General features: G+C 45.1%; 1 protein-coding gene across 1 annotated transcript in view; it reads left to right on the top strand.

The window, feature by feature from the left end:
- Positions 1-17,798, top strand: part of LOC134910183 (alcohol dehydrogenase 1-like) — a 209,285-nt gene that overhangs the window by 90,313 nt on the left and 101,174 nt on the right. The gene's annotated exons all lie outside the window — the stretch shown is intronic.

Here is a 17,798-nt window from a genome sequence, read left to right as displayed (position 1 = left end):
CACCCCCTCCCCATCCTCCCCCCTCCAGGCAGAGAAATACCACTGCAGCCACCCTCCAGGCTCCAGAGTGCATCCCAGCACACACACATGTCACGGTCAGCAGCATGTGCAGTAAGTAAGTTTAAAATAGCTGGGATATAACAAATCATGGTCACTAGTAAAGTCTTTTCATTAAAGTGAATTGGACTGCTAGAAAACAGATTTTTTTCAGTATTCATTTGCTTTGTTTTATTTTTCCTTATTTTTTCATACAAATCAGATATGATCCAATCCAATTACACCTGTGCATGTGTTAAGAAACAGAATTTCAATGAATTATTGAATTAAACATAGGAGTAAGAGATAATAAGAAACCACCACTGAAGGTGGCGAAACGCATTAAACTGACGTTAACCAAAACTGCAAATATGGCAGGTCATGTGCCCAGGCAGTTAATTCATGTTTATCTCTTACAACAATATAGTAGTCCATGGCCACACAGTTTTTAGGATAATAGAATAAAGTGAATGCTGAAATTGACAATGCCTCAATAACATTGTGAATACAAAGGTCATTTGTATGAATTTATACAGATTGTGGCATGTGGTTTACATGTGGAAACATCTCAATATGTCAGTTTTTCAACTAAGTAGAATATGTTAATGCTACTGTATGTTTTTGGATATGGTCCTGTTTTGCCAAGATGAGTTGTGTTTGTGTTTCTGATTAGCTGTTTTTGTATAAGGGATCGGGTGGTGCCATTTGCAGAATGGAATGTAAGCAGCATAATCCAGTTAGAGGAATGAAGCCAATAAGTAGTAGTTATTGTTCAAAATGTGAATAATGTTCATGAAATATTTTATCTTTGTATCTTTATAAAGGGATCAAATGTGACCCAAAATGAACAAAGAATTAAAATATGTTTTAGCTCCTCTGTCTTTCACACAACTATCCACTAAAAATAATGAGCATTAACATTAATTGTACACTTCATTCTGCAAAGTTTAAGTGTACTTATATATAGGGACTATTTGTCTTTATTTTCCAATCATAATAAAAGATTATCATACAATGCTTATTTCTTTTAACTTGTTTTGTAATGATTCCACTTTAATTTATTCACCTAAAAAATAAGATTTTAAACCTACCGGTAAATCTTTTTCTCCTAGTCCATAGAGGATGCTGGGGACTCCGTAAGTACCATGGGGTATAGACGGGCTCCACAGGAGTCATGGGCACCACAAAGAACTTTTAGTATGGGTGTGCACTGGCTCCTCCCTCTATGCCCCTCCTCCAGACCTCAGTTAGAGAACTGTGCCCAGAGGAGATGGACAATATGAGGAAAGGATTTTGTTAATCTAAGGGCAAGATTCATACCAGCCCACACCAATCATACCATATAACCTGGAATATACGCAACCAGTTAACAGTATGAACAAAAAACATTATCAGTCAAAGACCGATTCCAACTGTAACATAACCCTTATGTAAGCAATAACTATATACAAGTCTTGCAGATTTAGTCCGCACTGGGACGGGCGCCCAGCATCCTCTACGGACTAGGAGAAAAAGATTTACCGGTAGGTTTAAAATCTTATATTCTCTTACGTCCTAGAGGATGCTGGGGACTCCGTAAGGACCATGGGGTTTATACCAAAGCTCCCAACCGGGCGGGAGAGTGCGGATGTTTCTGTAGCACCGACTGAGCAAACGCAAGGTCCTCATCAGCCAGGGTATCAAACTTGTAGAATTTTGCAAAAGTGTTTGAACCCGACCAACTGTCTGCTCGGCAAAGCTGTAATGCCGAGACGCCTCGGGCAGCCGCCCAAGAAGAGCCCATCTTCCTAGTGGAATGGGCCTTTACCGAATTTGGTAGCGGCAATCCAGCCGTAGAATGAACCTGCTGAATCGAGTTACAGATCCAGCGAGCAATAGTCTGCTTAGAAGAAGGAGCACCAACCTTGTTGGCTGCATACAGGACAAACAGAACCTCTGTTTTTCTAACCCTAGCCATCCTGGCTACATAAATATTTAAGGCCCCGACTACATCCAGGGACTTGGAGTTCTCCAAGTCCCCCGTAGCCACAGGCACCACAATAGGTTGGTTCATGCGAAAAGACGAAACCACCTTAGGTAGAAATTGAGGACGAGTCCTCCATTCCGCTCTATCCACCTGGAAAATCAGATAGGGCCTCTTGTGAGACAAAGCTGCCAATTCGGACACCCGCCTTGCAGATGCCAAGGCCAATAACATGACCACTTTCCAAGTGAGAAATTTCAATTCAACTGTTTGAAAAGGCTCAAACCAGTGCGATTTAAGGAACTGTAACACTACGTTAAGGCCCCATGGTGCCACCGGGGGCACAAAAGGAGGCTGGATGTTTAGCACTCCCCTTACAAAAGTTTGGACTTCTGGGAGAGAAGCCAATTCCTTCTGGAAGAATATAGACAGGGCAGAAATCTGTACCTTAACGGAGCCTAACTTTAGGCCCATATCCACTCCTGTCTGTAGAAAGTGGAGAAAATGGCCCAAGTGGAAACCTTCCGTAGGAGCATTCCTGGCTTCACACCAAGATACAAACTTTTTCCAGATACGGTGATAATGTTTCGCCGTCACTTCCTTCCTAGCCTTTATCAGAGTAGGGATGACTTCTTCCGGAATACCCTTCTCCACTAGGATTCGGTGTTCAACCGCCATGCCGTCAAACTTAACCGCGGTAAGTCTTGGAACACGCAGGGCCCCTGCTGCAACAGGTCCTCTCTGAGAGGAATAGGCCACGGATCTTCTGTGGGCATCGTGAATAGTGGTGGTGCGGACTAGATGGCGCTATCGCTCAAGCAGTGATGGTGAATGTGAGAGTGTTAGAACAAATACTTAGCTGGATTGTTTCCAGATGAGAGACCAGGTACAATCTAGGTCCAGTTTCTGATGGATATCTCAGCCATATTTAAAGAAAAAATAAAAAACAATATGTAGCGAAATCGCTTCAAATGGGAAAGATGTAGAGCTGTTTAAGCTGTGATTATTTCGTCAATAAAGAATGGGGGTTTTAACTAGGTGATATGAATATTCGGAAGATGGATAGTTTTTTTTATAAATAAAAAACCCAACATACAAAGACAGTATCCTCATATGAACACACCTGACTTACTCAAAGACAGGTGGTAACAGGTCCATAAAGGTATCTTTTAAGGATGTGATGTGCTCTTTATCAATAGATGGTTTAGGTGGGCGTACCTAACACTCACGTGAGGGACAGTAGATATCCTCATATAAAGGTTTCTTTCTGTGACATCATTCCACAGGGGTTATCATGGTAGTTGGATGTTCAATGATGGAATGCTCGATCATATATGGAATGTAAAACATAAACACATAATGTGTAGTGGGTTCAAGAAAAAGATATCCTAGATGCTATATATAGGCGTACCTAGGTATCTTTCTAGGCTGGCAATGCAAACATGGAATTCTTGTAAACACACCTGACTTACATAGACACAGGTGCCTGTGTGCCCATAACGGTATCTTTCATGCAATATGCGGTTCTCTATCAGTCAAAATCAGTAAAAGAGGCGTACCTCGCACTCACATGTAGAACGGTATAAAATAGCATAAAAAACAGGCTAAAAACTGGCGTACGTGTCCGGCTCTGATGGGGGAACCTGTTTGCTTGTACCCTCATGCCTTGAAAAAGAGTCTCCTGACTCGAAACGCGTTGGCTCTGAGGGGGCTTCTCTGCGGCGGACTTGTCTCTTTTTTGGACTCTGAAGGAAGGTAGGACCTTGTCTTAATTTTACCATTATTTTTTCTTTGGAACCCCAAAGTTGGCCCCTTATGGTTCCAAGACGGTTCTCACTTCCATCAGAGCCGGACACGTACGCCAGTTTTTAGCCTGTTTTTTATGCTATTTTATACCTTGAATACATTTTTACCTTTGATTACCTTTGGAGTGAGGTCCTTCAAAGATACCGTTATATGAGGATATCGACCGTTCTACATGTGAGTGCGAGGTACGCCTCTTTTACTGATTTTGACTGATAGAGAACCGCATATTGCATGAAAGATACCGTTATGGGCACACAGGCACCTGTCTCTATGTAAGTCAGGTGTGTTTACAAGAATTCCATGTTTGCATTGCCAGCCTAGAAAGATACCTAGGTACGCCTATATATAGCATCTAGGATATCTTTTTCTTGAACCCACTACACATTATGTGTTTATGTTTTACATTCCATATATGATCGAGCATTCCATCATTGAACATCCAACTACCATGATAACCCCTGTGGAATGATGTCACAGAAAGAAACCTTTATATGAGGATATCTACTGTCCCTCACGTGAGTGTTAGGTACGCCCACCTAAACCATCTATTGATAAAGAGCACATCACATCCTTAAAAGATACCTTTATGGACCTGTTACCACCTGTCTTTGAGTAAGTCAGGTGTGTTCATATGAGGATACTGTCTTTGTATGTTGGGTTTTTTATTTATAAAAAAAACTATCCATCTTCCGAATATTCATATCACCTAGTTAAAACCCCCATTCTTTATTGACGAAATAATCACAGCTTAAACAGCTCTACATCTTTCCCATTTGAAGCGATTTCGCTACATATTGTTTTTTCTTTTTTCTTTAAATATGGCTGAGATATCCATCAGAAACTGGACCTAGATTGTACCTGGTCTCTCATCTGGAAACAATCCAGCTAAGTATTTGTTCTAACACTCTCACATTCACCATCACTGCTTGAGCGATAGCGCCATCTAGTCCGCACCACCACTATTCACACTGTTTAATTTTTTGGACTGTTTGGGATAAGTCCATAGTTGGATTTAGAAGGCAGCAATCGGTACGTCAGAAGCGCCATCAAGGATTTCACCACTCTCTTCTGTGGGCATCCCCTGAAGATCTGAATACCAGGCCCTTCGAGGCCAATCTGGAACAATGAGTATTGTCTGCACTCTTGTTCGTCTTATGATTCTCAATATTTTTGAGATGAGAGGCAGAGGAGGTAACACATAGACCGACTGAAACACCCATGGTGTCACCAGGGCGTCCACCGCTACTGCCTGAGGGTCCCTTGACCAGCGCAATACCTCCAAAGCTTCTTGTTGAGGCGTGATTCCATCATGACTATTTGAGGAAGCTCCCAACGACTTGTTATCTCTGCAAAGACTTCTTGATGAAGTCCCCACTCTCCTGGATGGAGATCGTGTCTGCTGAGGAAGACTGCTTCCCAGTTGTTCACTCCCGGAATGAATATCGCTGACAGAGCGCTTACGTGATTTTCTGCCCACCGCAGATTCCTGGTGGCTTCCGCCATTGCCACTCTGCTCTTTGTACCACCTTGGCGGTTTACATGAGCCACAGCTGTGACGTTGTCTGATTGAATCAGAACCGGTAGGTCGCGAAGAAGATTCTCTGCTTGTTGTAGGCCGTTGTAAACGGCCCTTAATTCCAGTATGTAGATATGTAGGCAAGCCTCCTGGCTTGACCACCGTCCCTGAAAATTCCTTCCTTGTGTGACTGCTCCCCATCCTCGGAGGCTCGCGTCCGTGGTCACCAGGACCCAGTCCTAAATGCCGAACCTGCGACCTTCTAGAAGATGAGCACTCTGCAGCCACCACAGGAGAGACACCCTGGCCCTGGGGGACAGGTTATCTTCTGATGTATTGGAAGGTGAGACCCTGACCACTTGTACAGAAGGTCCCACTGAAAAGTCCTCGCCTGAAACCTGCCAAAGGGGATGGACTCGTAGGTCGCCACCATTTTCTCCAGTACTCGAGTGCATTGATGGACTGACACTCTTTTTTGTTTTAACAGGTCTCTGACCCTGTACTGGAGTTCCTGGGCTTTTTCCATTGGGAGAAAAACCCTCTTCTGTTCTGTGTCCAGAATCATGCCTAAGAAAGACAGCCGAGTTGTTGAAACCAACTGTGACTTTAGTAGATTTAGAATCCAGCCATGTTGCTGCAGCACTTTCAGTGAGAACGACACGCTTTTCTGCAACTGTTCCTTTGATCTCGCTTTTATCAGGAGATCGTCCAAGTACGGGATAATTGTGACTCCTTGCCTGCGCAGGAGTACCATCACTTCTGCCTTTACCTTGGTGAAAACCCTTGGGGCCGTGGAAAGCCCAAACGGCCACATCTGAAATTGGAAATGACAGGCCTGTACAGCGAATCTCAGGTTCGCTTGATGAGGAGGATAAATGGGGACACCATAAAATCCCCCCCTTCCAGGCTGTAGATCATTGCCCTGAGCGATTCCATCTTGCACTTGAACCTTTTTAAGTACAGGTTCAGGGATTTTAAGTTGAGAATGGGTCTGACCGAGCCATCCGGTTTCGGTTGCCCCAAATAGGGTTGTGAAGAAGAAGTACACAGAAACCAATTAGCGCTTAAGGAGAAAGCCACATCCACCAATCAAAAAAACAAAGGACACCACTTTATATGGCTCCTTAAATGTTGTCACTATTTATACTTATTTAGCAGTTCATATTCATCCTTATGTGTCAGAAATTCATCTAAAGGATAAAGAACATAAAATAATAGTGCAGAAAGTCTGACAAGGTGAAATGGTGATTTTATTGCACGATGCACACTTACAAACAAGTGATATTAAATGGCATATAATATCATCCACATCGGCACTGCAGCAAAGGAACTTCTTTCAGGGCATCCACCGAATATTGTTCCATATAAAATAAAAAAAGTGCAGGATAGTGCAGATTGATAAAAAACAATAGCAGCTTTAATGAATGAATCCACTTACAAACATTGGTTTATAAAAGGCATCAGAACTCCGCCAGGCAGAACAATAGGTCCCCACTCCTGAAAATTTCCCAAAGAGATGTCCACGGGTGCACTACAACTCACTTCCGGATAGTGAGCTCAGTGGATCAGTTCGAGTTCCAAGTTCAGCATAAGCGGGTCCCCATAAACATACCGTCGCTAAACGCGTTTCAGACAGAGTGTCCTTCTTCAGTAGCGTGGTATGTAGCTCTCAAACATTTCCTTATAAAGGTAGTTAATTGGCCGGACAGCTGGTTTGAATCAGGCAATCACCGCATTCACATAGACTTCCGTGCGTAAATAGGGTTGAATAGTACCCTTTTCCCTGTTGCATTAAGGGAACCCTAATATTCACTTGCTGTAGACACAGCTTTCGAATTGCAGCCCACACTATCTCCCTCTCTGGGGGATACCCTGGTAAAGCCGATCTGAAGAATCGGCGGGGAGGCACGTCTTTGAATTCTAGCTTGTAACCTTGGGACACAATTACCATCTCCCAAGGATCCACATCCGACCGAACCCAGACGTGGCTGAAGAGTCGAAGACGTGCCCCCACCAGAGCGGACTCCCTCAGTGGAGCCACAGCGTCATGCGGTGGATTTAGTAGAAGCCGGGGAGGACTTCTCTTCATGGGAACTGGCCGTAGCAGGCATTCTTTTTCCCTCTACCCTTACCTCTGGCGAGGAAGGAAGAGCCCCAACCTCTTCTGGACTTATGCGACTGAGAGGACTGCATATGATACTGCGGCATTTTCTTTTGCTGTGGGGGAACATAAGGCAATAAAAGGTAGATTTACCCGAGGTAGCTGTTGAAACCTGGTCCGCGAGACCTTTCCCAATTAAAAGCTCACCCTTGTAAGGCAAAATTTCCATATGCCTCTTTGAGTCGGCATCACCCGTCCATTGGCGGGTCCACAGCATATATAAGACTGCGTCTTTGATGTGACCTAAGGTCAATAAAATGGTATCCCTATCTAGGGTATCAATATCAGCTGACAAGGTATCTGTCCAAGCTGCTACCGTGCTACAAACCCAAGCCGATGCTATTGCCGGTCTGAGCAAAGCCCCCGTATGTGTATAAATTGATTTTAAGGTAGATTCATGCCTGCGATCCGCAGGACCTTTTAGTGTCGCCGTGTCCGGGGACGGTAGGGCCACCTTTTTGGACAAGCGTGTTAAGGCCTTGTCGACCGTGGGTGATGATTCCCACCGTAGCCTGTCCTTTGAGGGGAAAGGATATGCCATAATAATTATTTTGGGAATCTGCAGTGTTTTGTCTGGAGTTTCCCAAGCTTTTTCAAATAATGCGTTCAGCTCATAAGATGGGGGAAACGTTAACTCAGGTTTCTTTACCTTAAACCTGTGTACCCTCGTGTCAGGGACAGAGGAGTCATCTGTGATATGCAAAACATCTTTTATTGCAATAATCAAACAATTAATACTTTTTGCCACCCTTGGGTGTAACCTTGCATCATCATAGTCGACACTGGAGTCAGAATCCGTGTTGGTATCAGTGTCTACTATTTGGGACAGGGGACGTTTTAGAGACCCTGAAGGGCCCTGTGACACAGTCAAATACTTGAACTCTGCTTTGCCCAATCTCTTATGTAATAAATTTACATTTGCATTTAAAACACTCCACATGTCCAACCAATCAGGTGTCGGCGTTGCCGACGGAGACACCACCATCATCTGCTCCACCTCCTCCTTAGATGAGCCTTCCGCTTCAGACATGCCGACACACACGTACCGACACAACCCCACACACACAGGGATATTTATATGGAGACAGATCCCCAATAAGGCCCTTTGGAGAGACAGAGAGTATGCCAGGACACACCCAGCGCCACTGACACCGGAAATAGAATTCCAAGATAAAACAGAGCTTTTATATAATTTTATATATAATCACATTATATACACTCACTGCTGCTAATAAGTGCCCCCCCCCCCCCCCCCCTCTGTTTTGCACTGTGTCTTCAGCAGGGGAGAGTTCGGGAAGCCAGCTCCATGCTGTGGAGAAAATGGCGCTTTCCATGCTGAGGGACCAAGCTCCGCCCCCTCACTGGCGGGCTTCGGTCCTGCTCATTTTTACAATACTGGAGGGGGTTATGATATATAGTGCCTCGGTAGCCTATATATGTATGTTTGCCAGCCCTAGAGGTTTATTGCTGCCAAGGGCGCCCCCCCTGCGCCCTGCACCCATCAGTGCCTTGTGTGTTGTGTGTGGGAGCAACGGCGCGCAGCGTTACCGCTGCGCGCTTACCTCAGTGAAGATCTGAAGTCTTCTGCCTCCTTGAAGTCTTATTTTCTTCTTATACTCACCCGGCTTTTATCTTCCGGCTCTGTGAGGAGGACGGCGGCGCGGCTCTGGGACGAACGGCAGGGTGAGACCTGCATTCCGACTCCCTCTGGAGCTAATGGTGTCCAGTAGCCTAAGAAGCAGAGCCTATCACTTAAGTAGGTCTGCTTCTCTCTCCTCAGTCCCACGATGCAGGGAGCCTGTTGCCAGCAGTGCTCCCTGAAAATAAAAAACCTAACTAAATTATTTTTCAGAGAAACTCCGGAGAGCTCCCCTGTAATGCACCCTATCTCCTCTGGGCAAAAGATCTAACTGAGGTCTGGAGGAGGGGCATAGAGGGAGGAGCCAGTGCACACCGATACTAAAAGTTCTTTGTGGTGCCCATGTCTCCTGCGGAGCCCGTCTATACCCCATGGTCATTACGGAGTCCCCAGCATCCTCTAAGAGAAATAATATGCCACCAAACATCATCTTGTTTGGAACTTATTTATTTATTTATTACCCATTATTTAAGGCTTACTCAATGTTCAATAATAAGGCAACGCATTAGAGAAAATTTGGAGTTTGGCATTCCCCACAAATAAGATGAATTCTAAAAATTGAAAGAGAACATCAATTGGATTTCATTGTTCTCCCAGCTGTGTTTACTTTATATGCAAACAAGGCAAAATAAACTCCTACAAAACAATAATAGCTAGGCTGTTTGATCTGTTCATATTACTGTCATACAAGTAAATGATTTGCAAATACTAGTGTCATCTAAGGACATCGATCTCTGTCTGACATTAGCAATCTGCATGTCATTATTAAAAGTGCACATGATAGCAGATAGAGGATTTTTATATTACTGCTGTAATAAAGTTGCCCATGAATAGTTTACACTTCTCTTTTCCAGACAAGCCATTGCTTTTTATGACTTCTTTCTGTCACCTCCCACCTTGTATTCAAGGTGGGAGGTCGCAGTAAGAAATATTATCAAGCATTACTGGATGTTATTTGTCTAACAAACTTTTGCAGTGCTAAACATTATGCTTTTCTTAAATAAAATTTCAAACTGGTCAAATCAATATAAACAAATTCTCTAGTTTAATTTTCTACTTTCTAAAATTATCAGTTTCTATTTTCCTGAGGCCTGTGATTTGGTGGTTGGATTCAGTGTGTTCGTGTTTGTAAACTCACCTATGGAAGCTTGTTTTTTTTTTTCCATGCCACCCTTAATACTCTACTTTCAATCACTTGAGTTGGCTTGAGGACAGAGATGTGCAACTAAGCGAAGTATGTTATTAACTTCTAAATCAATTAATCAATTTCTACTTTGTATTTAGTCTTTGTATTTAGCATGTTTTGTTTTTAATAGTTTCACATTGGATGCTTGTTATTTTTATATATTTTTACCATGCCACTCTTAGTACTCCGCCTCCAGTCATTTGTGTTGGCCTGAGGCATGTGATTTGCTGCATGGAGAAGCTTATTATTAATTTATTAATTACAACCATGTTGCATCTGACAAATATATATACATTTCAATGTTATTTTTTATATAGAATCCAAACATAGCATCAAATTTGATATCATGCAAGGTTTTGAGATATTCTGAAAATCTAAATTAAAAAATTAAAGTATTCCCTTAAAGATTCCCTTCTACCTGCAATATGGGGTATGCATATTGCCCAGACTCCTCATCCTCTGTCATCCTCTATGCCATGTGCTAGACCTGGGGCAGAACTGTCTCCTTTGTGCTGGATGCCATGTTGGTTGCTGGCTCCTCTCCCACTATGGGGGTAATTCAGAGTTGATTGCAGAAGCAAATGTGTTAGCAGTTGGGCAAAACCATGTGCACTGCAGGTGGAGCAGATATAACATTTGCAGAGAGAGAGTTAGAGTTGGGTGGGTTATATTGTTTCTGTGCAGGGTAAACACTGGCTGCTTTATTTTTACACTGCAATGTAGATTTCAGTTTGAACACACACCACCCAAATCTAACTCTCTCTGCACGTGTTATATCTGCAGCCCCCCCCCCACCCCCCCCGCAGTGCACATGGTTTTGCTCAACTGCTAACAAATTTGCTGCTGCGATCAACTCTGAATTATCCCCAATATCACATAGAAATGGCCAGAGAGAGAAAACAATGTTGTTGGAGAGAAAAACATCAAGTACACTTAATTGGTTGAACCACATAAATCATTTTAATTCTTTTCCACAATAATGTGGGCCTAATGAAGGATAAAGAAGACTAGGCAATCAATTATCTGAATTAAACATTTCTGCAGTTAAATGAAGCAAAGCTAAAAGAAGGCATGTTTGTTGCTCCCCAAATAAAGGAACTGCTTATGGATTAACTATTTAATACTAAATTTATGGAAAATGATTCTGCTGCTTGATCCTCCTTCAAGGCTGCTGTGTGTAGACTCTTAGAGAACAAAAAAGAGGTCAACTACATGCCCACTGTGAATGAACTTTTGGACAATTAGAAATGGAATGCATAGATATCCTATTTCCCTAAAGCAGTGGTTCCCACCCTCGTTCCTCAAGTACGGGAGTGTATCTAGGGGTCCGAGCGCTCCTGGCAAAGTAAGGGTCTGGTGTCCCACTGACATCCCCCCCCCCCCCATAATTGAAATAGGGAAGGTGTCCGTTCTGAAAAAGAGGTGTGGCAACACAATAGTACCCCCAAAACAAATTACACCACACAGTAGTGCCACTTACTCACATTACAATCCAATGAATCCAGCACTCTGGTAAAGGTTAAAGGTGCCCCGATGCCATGCACAGTTAATTTCTCTAACGTCCTAGTGGATGCTGGGGACTCCGTAAGGACCATGGGGAATAGCGGGCTCCGCAGGAGACTGGGCACTCTAAAGAAAGATTTAGTACTATCTGGTGTGCACTGGCTCCTCCCTCTATGCCCCTCCTCCAGACCTCAGTTAGAATCTGTGCCCGGCCAGAGCTGGGTGCTCCTAGTGGGCTCTCCTGAGCTTGCTAGAAAAGAAAGTATTTTGTCAGGTTTTTTATTTTCAGAGAGCTTCTGCTGGCAACAGACTCTCTGCTACGAGGGACTGAGGGGAGAGAAGCAAACCTACTCACGGCAGCTAGGTAGCGCTTCTTAGGCTACTGGACACCATTAGCTCCAGAGGGATCGAACACAGGTACCTACCCTTGATCGTCCGTTCCCGGAGCCGCGCCGCCGTCCCCCTCGCAGAGCCAGAAGAACAGAAGCAGCAGAAGCATGAAGACATCGAAATCGGCGGCTGAAGACTCCTGTCTTCACCTAAGGTAGCGCACAGCACTGCAGCTGTGCGCCATTGCTCCCACAGCACACCGCACACTCCGGTCACTGTAGGGTGCAGGGCGCAGGGGGGGGCGCCCTGGGCAGCAATTAATTACCTTTTTGGCAAAAATAGACATATATACAGTCTGGGACTGTATATATGCCCGAGCCCCCGCCATTTTTTACACATTAAAGCGGGACAGAAGCCCGCCGCTGAGGGGGCGGGGCCTTCTTCCTCAGCACACCAGCGCCATTTTCTCTTCACAGCTCCGCTGGAAGGACGCTCCCCAGGCTCTCCCCTGCAGTATACAGGTGCAATAGAGGGTAAAAAAGAGAGGGGGGGCACATAAATTTAGGCGCAGAAATATATTTAACAGCAGCTACGGGGTAAACACTAAGGTACAGTGTAATCCCTGGGTTATATAGCGCTGGGGTGTGTGCTGGCATACTCTCTCTCTGTCTCCCCAAAAGCCTTTGTGGGGTCCTGTCCTCAGTCAGAGCATTCCCTGTGTGTGTGTTGTGTGTCGGTACGCCTGTGTCGACATGTTTGATGAGGAAGGATACGTGGAGACAGAACAAGTGCAGCTGAGTGTGGTGTCGCCGCCGACGGTGCCGACACCTGATTGGATGGATATGTGGAAGGTGTTAAATGATAATGTAAACTCCTTGCATAACAGATTGGATAAAACTGTAACCTTGGGACAGTCAGGGTCTCAACCCTTGCCTGATCCTACAGCGCAGAGGCCGTCAGGGTCTCAAATGCGCACACTATCACAGATAGTTGACACAGATGTCGACACGGAATCGGACTCCAGTGTCGATGACGATGAGGCAAAGTTGCAGCCTAAAATGACTAAAGCCATCCGCTACATGATTGTAGCAATGAAGGATGTATTACACATTTCTGAGGAAAATCCTGTCCCTGACAAGAGGATTTATATGTATGGGGAGAAAAAGCAGGAAGTGACTTTTCCCCCTTCACATGAATTAAATGAATTATGTGAAAAAGCGTGGGATTCCCCTGACAGGAAGGTGATAATTTCCAAGAGATTACTTATGGCGTATCCTTTCCCGCCAACGGACAGGTTACGCTGGGAATCCTCCCCTAGGGTAGACAAGGCGTTGACACGCTTGTCTAAGAAGGTGGCCCTGCCGTCTCAGGATACGGCCGCACTAAAGGATCCTGCGGATAGAAAGCTATCCTGAAGTCTGTTTATACACATTCTGGCACACTGCTGAGGCTAGCAATTGCTACGGCCTGAATGTGTAGTGCGGTAGCTGCATGGACGGATACTCTGTCTGAGGAGATAGATACCCTGGACAGGGACACTGTTCTACTGACCCTGGCACATATCAAGGACGCGGTCCTATATATGCGGGATGCCCAGAGGGACATTTGCCTGCTGGGCTCTAGAGTAAACGCAATGTCCATTTCTGCCAGAAGGGTCTAATGGACTCGGCAATGGACAGGGGATACCGACTCTAAAAAACACATGGAGGTTTTACCTTATAAGGGTGAGGAATTGTTTGGGGACGGCCTCTCGGACCTAGTTTCCACAGCTACGGCTGGGAAGTCAAATTTCTTGCCTTATGTTCCTCCACAGCCTAAGAAAGCACCGTATTACCAAATGCAGTCCTTTCGTTCTCAGAAGAGCAAGAAGGTCAGAGGTGCGTCCTTTCTTGCCAGAGGCAGGGGTAGAGGAAAAAAGCTGCACCATACAGCTAGTTCCCATGAACAAAAGTCTTCCCCGGCTTCCACTAAAACAACCGCATGACGCTGGGGCTCCACAGGCGGAGACAGGAGCCATGGGGGCGCGTCTCCGACATTTCAGCCACCAGTGGGTTCGCGCACAGGTGGATCCTTGGGCTATACAAGTTGTGTCTCAGGGATACAAGCTGGAATTCGAGGTGACGCCCCCTCACCGTTACCTAAAATCGGCCTTACCAACTTCCCCCATTGAAAGGGAGATAGTGTTGGCGGCAATTCACAAACTTTTTCTCCAGCAGGTGGTGGTAGAGGTTCCCCCCCTTCAACGGGGAAGGGGCTAATATTACACTATGTTTGTGGTACCGAAACCGGACGGTTCGGTCAGACCCATTTTAAATTTATAATCACTGAACATTTATCTGAAGAAATTCAAGTTCAAAATGGAATCGCTCAGAGCGGTCATTGCAAGCCTGGAAGAGGGGGATTTTATGGTGTCTCTGGACATCAAGGATGCTTACTTGCATGTCCCCATTTATCCGCCTCATCAGGAGTACCTCAGGTTTGTGGTACGGGACTGTCATTACCAATTCCAGACGTTGCCGTTTGGCCTGTCCACGGCACCGAGAGTTTTTACCAAGGTGATGGCGGAAATGATGGTGCTCCTTCGGAAGCAAGGGGTTACAATTGTCCCATACTTGGACGATCTCCTCATAAAGGCGAGGTCCAGGGAGCAGTTGCTGATCAGCGTAGCACGCTCTCAGGAAGTGTTGCGTCAGCACGGCTGGATTCTGAACATTCCAAAGTCGCAGCTGATTCCTGCGACGCGGATGCAGAGAACCTGAAGGAATAAAATTCCGAAATGTTAGAACACATTTGCTGTTATCATAGTATGGAGTAGTGATGAATTGAAGTCCGTTCTCCCTGCATATTACTAATACACACAACACACACACACACACACACACACATATATATATTAGTGATATGCCCCGGACATTTTTCGGGTTTTGTGTTTTGGTTTTGGATTCGGTACCGCGGCCGTGTTTTGGATTCGGACGCGTTTTGGCAAAATCTCCCTGAAAATTTTTTGTCGGATTTGGGTGTGTTTTGGATTCGGGTGTTTTTTTACAAAAACCCCTCAAAAACAGCTTAAATCATAGAATTTGGGGGTCATTTTGATCCCATAGTATTAACCTCAATAACCATAATTTCCACTCATTTTCAGTCTATTCTTCACACCTCACAATATTATTTTTAGTCCTAAAATTTGCACCGAGGTCGCTGGATGACTAAGCTAAGTGACCCAAGTGGCCGACACAAACACCTGGCCCATCTAGGAGTGGCACTGCAGTGTCAGGCAGGATGGCACTTCAAAAAATAGTCCCCAAACAGCACATGATGCAAAGAAAAATGAAAGAAAAAAGAAGTGCAAGATGGAATTGTCCTTGGGCCCTCCCACCCACCCTTATGTTGTATAAACAGGACATGCACACTTTAACAAACCCATCATTTCAGCGACAGGGTCTGCCACACAACTGTGACTGAAATGACTGGTTGGTTTGGGCCCCCACCAAAAAAGAAGCAATCAATCTCTCCTTGCACAAACTAGCTCTACAGAGGCAAGATGTCCACCTCCTCATCGTCCGATTCCTCACCCCTTTCACTGTGTACATCCCCCTCCTCACAGATTATTAATTCGTCCCCACTGGAATCCACCATCTCAGGTCCCTGTGTACTTTCTGGAGGCAATTGCTGCTGGTGAATGTCTCCACGGAGGAATTGATTATAATTCATTTTGATGAACATCATCTTCTCCACATTTTCTGGAAGTAACCTCGTACGACGATTGCTGACAAGGTGAGCGGCTGCACTAAACACTCTTTCGGAGTACACACTGGAGGGTGGGCAACTTAGGTAAAATAAAGCCAGTTTCTGCAAGCGCCTCCAAATTGCCTCTTTTTCCTGCCAGTATACGTACGAACTGTCTGACGTGCCTACTTGGATGCGGTCACTCATATAATCCTCCACCATTCTTTCAATGGTGAGAGAATCATATGCAGTGACAGTAGACGACATGTCAGTAATCGTTGGCAGGTCCTTCAGTCCGGACCAGATGTCAGCACTCGCTCCAGACTGCCCTGCATCACCGCCAGCGGGTGGGCTCGGAATTCTTAGCCTTTTCCTCGCTCCCCCAGTTGCGGGAGAATGTGAAGGAGGAGCTGTTGACGGGTCACGTTCCGCTTGACTTGACAATTTTCTCACCAGCAGGTCTTTGAACCTCTGCAGACTTGTGTCTGCCGGAAAGAGAGATCCAACGTAGGTTTTAAATCTAGGATCGAGCACGGTGGCCAAAATGTAGTGCTCTGATTTCAACAGATTGACCACCCGTGAATCCTGGTTAAGCGAATTAAGGGCTCCATCCACAAGTCCCACATGCCTAGCGGAATCGCTCTGTTTTAGCTCCTCCTTCAATGTCTCCAGCTTCTTCTGCAAAAGCCTGATGAGGGGAATGCAAAAAAGAAAAATGGAGGCTGCGCTATATAGAGGAAAGAACAGTATAAACACTCAATAAGTATTAAAAGAATTTATTATAAAACATGGATTTCTTTAAAAGCAGGAATTCTGTGCAAGATAATGTGCCAAATATATGCAGAAAAAAATAGATTTGCCAATATTATGCAAAAGTTGGATTTTACCCAAATGCTGGTACAGGATTAGTAGGAATTGTTCTCTAGGATCCGTTCCATATTTTGCCCATCAATATAGTGTCCAGTTATAATCCGGTATGGAAGGTACCTTTTAATATTGCTGAAGAGAGTCCATAGAAGACTTCCATATGCCGCTAGAGGATTAATGCAATGTCTCTTTGATGTAGAGTACCTCATGCAATGCGGAAATAGGCTGGTGCTTCTCTCGGGCTCTTTCGGATTACTGGTCAGCAGAATGGGCTGGTTCGGGTCCAATTCAGAGATGTCCTGTTCAAACGGGTGAATACCTGACGCGTTTCGCTGCATAAACCCTGCAGCTTTTTCAAAGGTGTATCTGAGGGGAATGACCTGACTCAGGCTGGCAGTGTCTGAACTGACTTCACGTGTGGCAAGTTCAAAGGGTTGCAGAACCTTGCACAACGTTGAAATCATTCTCCACTGCGCTTGAGTCAGGTGCATTACCCCTCCTTTGCCTATATCGTAGGCAGATGTATAGGCTTGAATGGCCTTTTGCTGCTCCTCTATCCTCGGAAGCATATAGAGGGTTGAATTCCACCTCGTTACCACCTCTTGCTTCAGATGATGGCAGGGCAGATTCAGGACTGTTTGCTGGTGCTCCAGTCTTCGGCAAGCGATGGCTGAATGCCGAAAGTGGCCCGCAATTATTCGGGCCACCGACAGCATCTCTTGCATGCCCCTGTCATTTTTTAAATAATTCTGCACCACCAAATTCAATGTATGTGCAAAACATGGGACGTGCTGGAATTTGCCCAGATGTAATGCACGCACAATATTGCTGGCGTTGTCCGATGTCACAAATCTCCAGGAGAGTCCATTTGGGGTAAGCCATTCTGCGATGATGTTCCTCAGTTTCCGTAAGAGGTTGTCAGCTGTGTGCCTCTTCTGGAAAGCGGTGATACAAAGCGTAGCCTACCTAGGAACGAGTTGGCGTTTGCGAGATGCTGCTACTGGTGCCGCCGCTGCTGTTCTTGCTGCGGGAGGCAATACATCTACCCAGTGGGCTGTCACAGTC

Source organism: Pseudophryne corroboree, chromosome 1 (assembly GCF_028390025.1).
Source record: "Pseudophryne corroboree isolate aPseCor3 chromosome 1, aPseCor3.hap2, whole genome shotgun sequence".
In the NCBI taxonomy this organism is placed as follows: domain Eukaryota; kingdom Metazoa; phylum Chordata; class Amphibia; order Anura; family Myobatrachidae; genus Pseudophryne; species Pseudophryne corroboree.
This window is presented reverse-complemented; position numbering and strand designations above follow the sequence as displayed.